This window comes from Manacus vitellinus, unplaced genomic scaffold, assembly GCF_001715985.3.
Source record: "Manacus vitellinus isolate BGI_N305 unplaced genomic scaffold, ASM171598v3 scaffold_50_pilon, whole genome shotgun sequence".
Lineage (NCBI taxonomy): Eukaryota > Metazoa > Chordata > Aves > Passeriformes > Pipridae > Manacus > Manacus vitellinus.
Window position 1 is genome coordinate 2998376 of NW_021940612.1, and position 9956 is coordinate 3008331.

Here is a 9956-nt window from a genome sequence, read left to right on the forward strand (position 1 = left end):
TTTATCAATTTCCCCCCTTATCATGACTCTGGGGGATTTCCAGAAGCCTGGCTATGGTGTACATGTGCAATAGGGGATGGAAATCCTTGCTAAACTTCTGTCACCTTTATGGCACTGAGCATAACTTTTTCAACAGGAACTTCTTGTGTCCTGGCAAAAATCTGCTTTTCCAAGCCCCTGCTACGCCAGTGACTTAAAAAGGTGTTTGGTGTCTGCCCTGTAAAAGTATTTAAGCATAGAATTCCATTTGGAAGCATAGTAGTTATGTGAGGGAAAAGCATGAAAAGGGCAACGTAGTAACATAGGAAAGTGAATATACATCTGACCTGTGTGACAAACGAACTACTGGAATGGCTTGTATGCATTCATCTAGTGGTTGCACCACTTTCTTCACCCCACTTCTTTTTCCCACATGGAAGTAGGGTGTGACCTAATGATTCCCTTGTCAATAACTTAAGAAAAGGGAGGAAAAGGCAAGGTCATTAGAGAGGAGTGAAAAGGGGCTGAAAAACAAAGGTGGGCCTAGGAGAGAGGATATTGCCATGAATGTGATAAGAAATACACACAAAAAAATTTTTTTTAGAAAGAAAAGGGTAGGTAAAAGAAGGATAGAGTAATGAACAGAAAAGTGAAAAGAATTCTAGAAAGTTGTGAGCAAAAAATTATGATGATTAATACAAGGAATATAATGAGGAATAGAGAAAATGAAAATAAGTACAAGAGGAGATAAATTATAGACTTCTGGCCTTTATTTTCTTCTGTTTTATTGGTAGACATTCTTGAAGGGCTTTAGGAAGGAGATCAGGTCAGACAGCTAATTTCCAGTAACTAAAACCAGTACTGCTGCCTATTTCTGTGCAGTGAAGATTGTCCTTAAACAAGTGACATTATTTGTTATTTTGAGTTAATATCTTAATGGCAGAACTGCTTATATTTTATTCTGTTTTTCAGTGTTAGTCTTTCTTCCCTTGACAGTCCTAACACCAAAGTGACATTATGGAACAATGGTGTAGCATGGAATTACTTTTAAGATAGGAAACTTGAAACATTGTTAAGTGTAATGTTACAGGTGCTTGTTGGAGCAACTTCAGGGGGTAGCTTCTGAATGTAGTGTTTATTCGAATCTATAGTAGATTTAAAAAACAGCATTGAGGTTGTTACTTCACAAGTCTCTACCACAAGTCTCATAACTGAATAAAAGAGCTTAAAGATATGAACCTGTCCTATTGTGATGCTCAGAACCTAGAACGAAAATGCACTTCATGTTGTTATTTGCAAAGAAATAATTATTTTTATATTCATCTTTATATTTTTAGAACACTTGGTTTTGAACAGTTGTGTTGGCAGTACAGAATAGTAGCAGAGTAAAAATAGCTTACGACTCTGTAGACAGCCTGTGGCAAAGGGCAAACTTAATATGAGCATAATCTATGTCATCCAGCTGTGCCTAAACAAATCCTGATCATCTACCAGGGACTTGTTGGAACAGATTGCAGCTCCTGCCTTGTTTATGCATACAGACTTCCTTTTTTTTTTTTTTTTTTTTTTTTTTTTTTCCCTGAGGCTAGAACATGCAACAAAACCAAATACAGGAATTTGGATTGGAGTTAGCAGTTACCTGGGTCATATATATTTGGATTGTGTTAGGAGATCAGAATTGCTCTGAGCCTTCCCCCCACCCAGCTTTCTGTGACTCCTCTGTGGAGGCCTGTTTTCTGCATATCTCCCAGATGAGGAAGATCCTTGTCTAAAGTGTTATAATCCACCTTCCAGTTCAGAAGAGGCTATTGCTCATGTTATAAATGTAGATGAATCTTGAGAAAGTGTGCCTCAGGCCATTAAAGCTTTTTGTACTGCACTTACTGCAGAAGAGAGATGAGAGGAAGCCATGTCAGTGAGATGTAAATACTGCCTCTATACTTCTCAATTTCTGTGCTGAAAGAGGACTGCTGAGAAATATTGCCAGGAAATATTGTCTTCCTCACTCAACCAATTACTTACAGCAGCACCTCTGAGTTTCTTCAGTCCACTGGACAGCCAGTGAAAGGATGCAGACCTAGTGCCCAATGTCTAAGTAGTTCAAACAGCTTTTAATCCCTGGAGTTTACAGCAAATACTTGTTTCATTCCACTTCACTTTGCTACCTCTTATTTGAAGGAATAACCTTTACTTTGTTCCACATCACTTCCCTGCCCTGCAGGACGTGGTGCCAAAAGTATCTATAAACTCCAGTGCTACCATCACCCTCATCTAGCTACAGTAGCATCAAAAGATTCAGTTTTGCAACCATTTTACATATATACACTTTTTTTCCTTTAAATATTTTATTACAGGAAGCACTGCTGTTTGTTTATCTCCCCACTCCCTCCTGCCCTGCCAAAAAAGGAGAAAGTATAACAAATGTAATAAACAAAATCTGACTCTCTTCTGAAATCTCTTTTCCACTGAGGGGGCTCAGCTGTTCATGACTGAGTATTCCTCATTTTGAATGTGTTTCTGACTTACATAAACAATTCTCACTCTTGCCCACTTCCGTTTATACGGAGGAAAGAAATATAAAAATGGTTGGGGGAGAAAAAAAGAGATATTTTTCACCTATCATCTATCAAAATTAAAATCACCTAAAATTCATATTTGTTAGTAGGCAATTCAACAGCAAGCTCTCTCTTTCAGTGATGGCTGTGGTGTCTGTTTTACTCAGAGAAAGTAATGTATAGGAAGCAGCCAGAAACAACCATAAGCCAGATGGGAGACTGAAACAGGATCAAAAGGGTACAAATGGCACATACAGCATTGAGCGTGTCCTCTGTAACTGCTGATGCTCTTACTTGGAAGAAAAATTATCCCTATTCTTCTTGAAAAAAACCCAAACATCAGGAAAAAAAGGCTTTGGCGGATCTCTTCTGGAATTTGTGATAATTTGTTTATTTTTTCTGTGTGTCTGTTACATTATGTAAAAAAGTGGGATGAGCATCCTTGTCTACCCACTGTGGATTCAGACTCATGAAATCACCGCTGTTTGTAAAGCACAAGGAAATCTCTAATTGGAAGGACCAAATATTTCCTCATTTGGAAAAATCAAACATCTTGAATAAATAATTTGGTACTGGGCATTTTATTCATACTAAGTATGAAGCAGTCTTAATGGCCTTGGAATTATAACAAGATTTAATCTGCTTCCAGGTGGCTATTAATCCTGGAGAAACTTTTCATTTTTTCAACAATTGGTTGCTTTGAATATTTTTAATGAGAGCAGAAACTGATCACAATCTATACAATAGCACAAAACACCTACTGGTTTACTTCAAGTTGTGATGTTATTATCATTAGTATTCATAGTTTAAAAAAGTTGGCTGCTTGCAATCTATTTATTAGCTTCTCTAATGTCACACTGGAAAATTGAATGACAGCAAAGAAGGACTCTTTGGAAAGCTAACTGCTATATCCGAGCATGCTATATCTGAGCAGGGGTGACAGACTTATGGATGGTGTATGGTCCAGCTCATTCCAAAAAGACAGTTTTACTCCAAACTTACCTGGGGTTTGTGGGAACAAGTTTGAGCAATGTTTGCGTTATCCATAGGGCTCTGAGTTCCTCAAGATTCTGAAGTGTTTCTGTTGTTCATAACCTACCTGACTTATCTTTGATTAGGAAATTTGTCAAATAATGATAGAGCATATTGCTGGGTTTTTGTGTTTTATGGAGGAGATAAGGTGTAAATGATGTTGGCAGAAGTGTGGTAGTGGTAATTGCCTACAATGAGTGCAGAATTATTATTCACAACGAACCAATCTTTTTAATGACAGCTGCCATCAATACTCATTAGCAATATCAGAACTTTACACTCTTTCTAAAGCAAGAATTAAAAAAATGAAATGAGATAAATCTAATAATCCTAAAACCTACCACGTATTTAAATACATCCACTTGCATGAACATTCATTGCATTCACTGAAAGGCTTCAACTTCTGATTGCTCTGATGGTATACTGCTGTGCTGAGGCTTCTTAAATAAATTAAGTCCTTCTATGCTATAACTACTCTTATTGGAAAACACGTCATTGTTATGTATGACTTCTCTGGAGGGTATCATTAAGATAGGGCAGTGTGTAACCTTCCATGAGTATATATATTTTGCAGGTTAATCATAATGAGGTTGCACAGGTTCAAATTATGTAATTTTTCAGCTACTTTGAAAGTCCAGCGTGCAAACCCCTTGAACAGATTCAGGTTACAAACACTATTCATGTAACTTTATATCTAGAAAGTCTCCTTTGGTGCTTTGTTATTAAAATATTATGAAAAATGAAAGAACTCTGATTAAATATGCCTGCATGGATAAATTTACATTAATGTGAGATGATTAATTATAAGTTAATACCCCATTCAGAAAAAGCATTTTAGGTGGCATAATGAACTGGGTGCAATGATAATCCTGCAACAGTACTCTGTTGAGAAAATCAAAAGCCAGACACTAAGTGCTATTATGTGTTTTGGAGTTGTTCTGAGGATAATCACAATTGTGAACTCCCATTCATCTGTTCTCTCCTTGCACCACAAGATGTCACTGCACAATCCAGAATGATTTTTAGCCTTTAAATTTTTTTTTAAAAAGAATTTTAGAGCTAAAGCTACTCAGAAACATCTTTATTTCTTTTTATGTGTTCTCATGAAGAAAATAAAGCTGATAGGGTGGTGTACAATGAATATTCATCATGCTTTCTAAGTAAATTAATGCATATAGAGCTTCCAGAAGCTTGAAAAAACCCTCCAGATCTATTTCATTTTGGAAACAGTGTATAGATCCTACCAACAGTCCTTGTGAAACTACTGATGATCCATAAGCAATTCAGAAACATGTTTATGGCAGTTGTTCCTAAGTGCCATTTTTGAGGGCGTTATTCTGCTGTTCACTCTTCCTGCTTATCTCTCCACCAGGCAGTATGGGGGGACAGGCTTTGTCTTCTCCTACTATCATAAACAGACATACAACTAGGTGGAGCAAAGTGTGTAAGAGTATTAAGCTGTCAAAGAATTGCACTAGTTCTGAAAAATAGCAGCAATTTCCTGTACTCCACGCTACAATTAAACAGTCATAACATGGCAGCCTATAGATGCCAGCCCCAGAAAGAATCAGTTGAAAAGAAAATCACTAACAGAGGAGATCTCATTTCTGTATTATTTTCTGTTTTAGTGGAAAAAAATGTGTTTAATTCTTTCATTCCTTGATTTATTTCTTGGTTGGACTGTGATCTTTCATACTTCTGTCATATTTGGCCTGGATTTTTTAACTCCTTTTTTTTTTTTTTTCTGGAAGATTAACTACGGGCATGATGTCTACACATTTGCCTCTTCATGGCTGCTTCCTAAGTAAAGTGCTGTAACTTCAAGATAGGGCAAGCACCACAGTCAGAAAACGTTCTCTGGAAAAACCTTGTGCAAATGAACACTTAATCTTACCTCACCTTGGAGATGGAATGAGAAAGTCACACCTAAAGTATGTTTTAAGTGACTCTGCATTTGAAACGTGTTTCTGTCTTCCAATCTGAGGCTGAGGTGCACAGCATGACAGTATAAGTCAGGCAAAAGTATTTATTTACAAGCTAAAGATAAATGATTGAATTCTGAGAACAAGGACCCCCTTATTCAGTTATACATGGTTTTTATTCAATTCAAATATCTAAGGGAAATTCTATGATAGGCCCTTTCTCTGATGCTACACATCAGCAATACCTTTACGGCAAAGGAAGCACAGAGATTGACGCTGAGGTCTTGCTGATTAGGTCAGGGAAGAGAAAAAGTTTAGCTGCTTCTTTATAACTCTATTATATTAAGAGGTACATCTAAGTTTTGTTGAGACCATGGTTGGCTACTCTTTCTCTCTCTTACACTTCAACTTCTTTTACTGCTTTTATACTGTTTTCTTTTGACTTCCATGAGGTAAAATCTTTCCTGTGGAGCCTCTGAAATATTCTTGGTAGTATCCTCCTGGCACAAGGACAAATAAAAATAGACAAGACATTTAAAATGGGAGTGAAATGAGAATTTAGAAGCTGGCATACTGCCACTCTGGACATGGAGGCTTTGTATCTAGAATTTAGTGGTCAGCATTCTGTCTGGACGACAGCATGCTCCACTAGTAAATGCTTGCAATACATGCCCAGACCAACTACCGCAGTGGTCAAACCTTAGCTGTGGCAGGCTGCAGCAATGTGATTGTCCTCTTAGAGAATCTGAGAGTAGCTGAGGTGTTTCTTTCTATGGAATGTAAGCTGTCGACCCTGAGATGAGCTGGCTAGCTCTTAGACAGCAACAAAATACAGATCTATCTACAATAAGTACAGACCCAGAAGAACTGGAGAAACCAAGTTCTTCCCTTAAAACTTGTAAGTCACTATCTGCTTTGCAATATTGACAGAGAATAAAATGATGGTAAGCACAGTCTTTACACTAGGATATTATTTTAAATGTATTTCTGGCCTAAGGTTGCTCCAGATAATGAAGAGCAGGGAAATATTGAGGTCTATTAGGCATACAGTAAAGAAAAGGATGGTGAACGTCAGACCACTTTTGGAGTAGCCTGTGAGAGTCACCTAAGGGAACAGCATAGCCAAAGCTAATAGGACCTGCTTCTAGTGTTCTTCTAGTGCTAATTATTATGAAAATTGGCATAATTGGATCCATTCAGTAGTAGGAATCTCACATGGAAGCAGTTTTACTGTGCGTATGACAAATATGCAAACTACTGCTCTGAGAAGGTTAGGGAAAAAAGAAAGGTTTTAATATGGTGAAATAATATCAACAGGAAGTTCTCAAAATTAAAGAGGGTTAGGATTTTTAATATAACCCTTTAAAAGGATAAGACCATTCTCAGCAAACCTTTGTATTCAACATGAATTACTTTGCTGGCACCTGATTGACAAAGATGTTTTTTAGTATCAGACACAACATACAGTACACAGGGACACGTATTTTATCACTGGACAGCAACAGATTATTGCCTGCACTGCTGTTTTTTACATCACAACCCAAATGGCTTTTGTGTTCTGAAAACAAATAGTAGGAAAGAGAAAAAAAAGCTTTTGAAGAAAGAAAATAATTTTCCAATAACCCCCATTTGTCGTGGGGTATCTGTCGTATTGGTTAGGTTTGGTTGATAGAAAAAGCACACACACACAGACACAGAGAGTTGAGAAAAGAGTTGTCTGCCGTGTCAGCGCAGCAGCATCCTTTATTGAGGCAGCTAACCCACATTTTCCCCCACACTTTCTGTAAATATAATTTTTACAAAACACCAGAGCACTAACACCTGCACCATGAACACAGCCAACATCCTTGTCCTTGTATATTTTATCCTGCTTATCACCTTTCTAGTTAACTCCCGGATTCTCAAGGCTGCTCTGTCCATGGGAACGGTTAATTAGCTTCTCTGCTCTCGTGGGAACAGTCCTATACCATCCAATACATTATATTCATCCAGGGGTTCAATCTCCAGGGACCCAGTGGGCCTGCTGCTTCCCCCCACACCCATTAACTACAGAGGTCATTGAGGAAAAATGAATGGATCTAGAAATCCCCTAAAAGCTACAGTACAATGTACATTGAGACTGACAAGCCTTTCACCAAGTAGTTACAAATGGGACTAATTGTTTAAACTTGTAAGCCATTGTCAGAGCCTCTGATCCTTGTGTCAGCTATGGAGGCTATGGCAGAAATCTATAAGGCATTGCACATAATGAATTGCTAGACCATATAGAATCACAGAATCACAGAATATGCTGAGTTGTAGGAGACCAACAAGGATCAAGTCCAACACTTAGACCTGCAGAGGATCATCCCCAAGAGTCACAACATATGCCCAAGAGTATCATCCAAACGCTTCTTGAGCTCTGCCAGGCTTGGTGCTGTGACCCCTTCCACGGGGAGCCTGTTCCAGTGCCCAACAACCCTCTGGGTGAAGTACGTTTTTCTAAACCTCCCCTGACACAATTTCAAGCCATTCCCTTGGATCCTGTCGCTGGTCAAGACAGATAAGAGATCAGTGCCTGCCCCTTCTCCTCCTCACACGAGGAAGTTGTAGACTGCAACAAGGTCTCCCTTCAGTCTCCTCCAGACTGAACACACCAAGTGACCTCAGCCGCTCCTCATACAGCTTCCCCTCAAGGCCCTTCATCATCTTTGTTGCCCTCCTTTGGACACTCTCTGAGAGCTTAATATCTTTCTTACATTCTGTGGTGGGTAAAAAAGTGTTTTCCCCTGAAGTTAAAAAAAAGTGGTAACCCCAAGGGGGTGGTGTTTCTTGGTGTTGACCCAATCAACACCCCTGAAAAATTAAAACATATCACACCAGACCGGAAAAGAAGGATGATGACGTAGTTGGAAGAGAGGCAATCATGATCTGAGCCACGAGGAGGTAGGGGCCAGGAGCCCCGCTAGGGGCTAGGCCCCCCCCGGCCCCCGGCTGGCGGCTGCGGAAGCCCGGAACAGTGTTAAAACTGGATCGGGTGCCGTTGTCAAAGGCTGGGGGAGTTACTCCACAATGAGCAGCAGCAGAAGACACTGAAAGCAGCGGCGGAGCAGCACTGAATAGCCAACTCTGACCAAAAGCCAAAAAAGATAACAAGCAGCAAAGACGGCATGAAGCTAAGCTGAGAGACACTGAGATGTCTGAGGGAGAGAGGGAGAGAGAGGACTAAGCTCAACAGAGACACTTTTGGCATAAGACTGAATTACTTTCCCAAAACCCTGAGACCTCCTGCTGAGGAGGGGTGGACTTCCAAACCCTTAGGGAATCCCAAAATGCAGCAGCAGCTAGAGAGAGAGAGAGAGAGAGAAGAGCTGAGAGCTCAGAGACATCTTGAGAGCTGGACCAGGAAGGAATGTGGAGGAGGTGGCCTTGCCCTCCGCTGCTGCCACACTGGCAAGCTTAGGGTATTGGGACGAAGTTGGGATGTTATTTTTTGGTCTGTGTTTGGCCCTAGCCACCTGCAGAAGTTTATAGTTCTTTCTGCCAAGTTTTCTGATAAAGCAGTGAACTTGGCCTTGGAGGGAGAACTTCTGTGTAAACTGTTTTAATTGGTCTATTGTGATTGGTCAATGGCTTGTCAAGGGCATTTGGAGGAGAAAGTGAGGAATACATGATGAAGGCTCTTCCCCAGCCTGAATTGAGAAAGACCCCCTTCAACTTACTGCGCCTGCATGAGGGGATTTCCAAAGTGCTCACGCATACGCAGGAGGGGGGCACTAACACAACCAAGGGGGTGGGATGGAGAACCCCTGATGGGGTGGTACTGCCACACCTCCCTGGGGCAGGTGCTCTCAATGTACTGTATAAAAGCAGACACGTTTTCCGTGGTCAGGGCCGGCTCTTCACGATGGACAAAGTTGCTTTTAGCGGGGACGCCTGCTGAAGTGGGAGCCTGCCACCCCTTTGGAACACGCAGCTGCTGCAGAGAGACTTCATTACTGGTTAGGACAACTGGGACCAGTCCATCACGGTATGGCTGTAACCCAAAATTGTGTTTTCTATAGCCTTCCATGCCATTTCCCAGAAACTGTTATCAATGAACCATTTACACCATCTGCACATAGAGCCTGACTCCTCAGGCTATAAACTAGGTGCTAAGAGGCCTGTGAGATAGGAGTTACTCTTGTCCTCACACCCATTAAGGAACCCCTCACCCTGAGGGAGGTACTGAGCATTCCTGCCTGAACTGGAGGATATATAATCTTGGAGTCTTGGGACTTTTTTAACCACTCGTGGGATCCAGAGGAAGACTGCAGATCACCACTCTCAACCAGACTGCAGACCACCACTCTCGACTGGACTGCAACCACCACTTTTCAACCAGACTGCAATCACCACTCTTGACCAGACTGCAACAGCACTCTCACCAACAGGTTTTCCCCTCTCCTTTTCCTTTGGACTCAGGGGGCCCAAAGAACACCACTCTGTT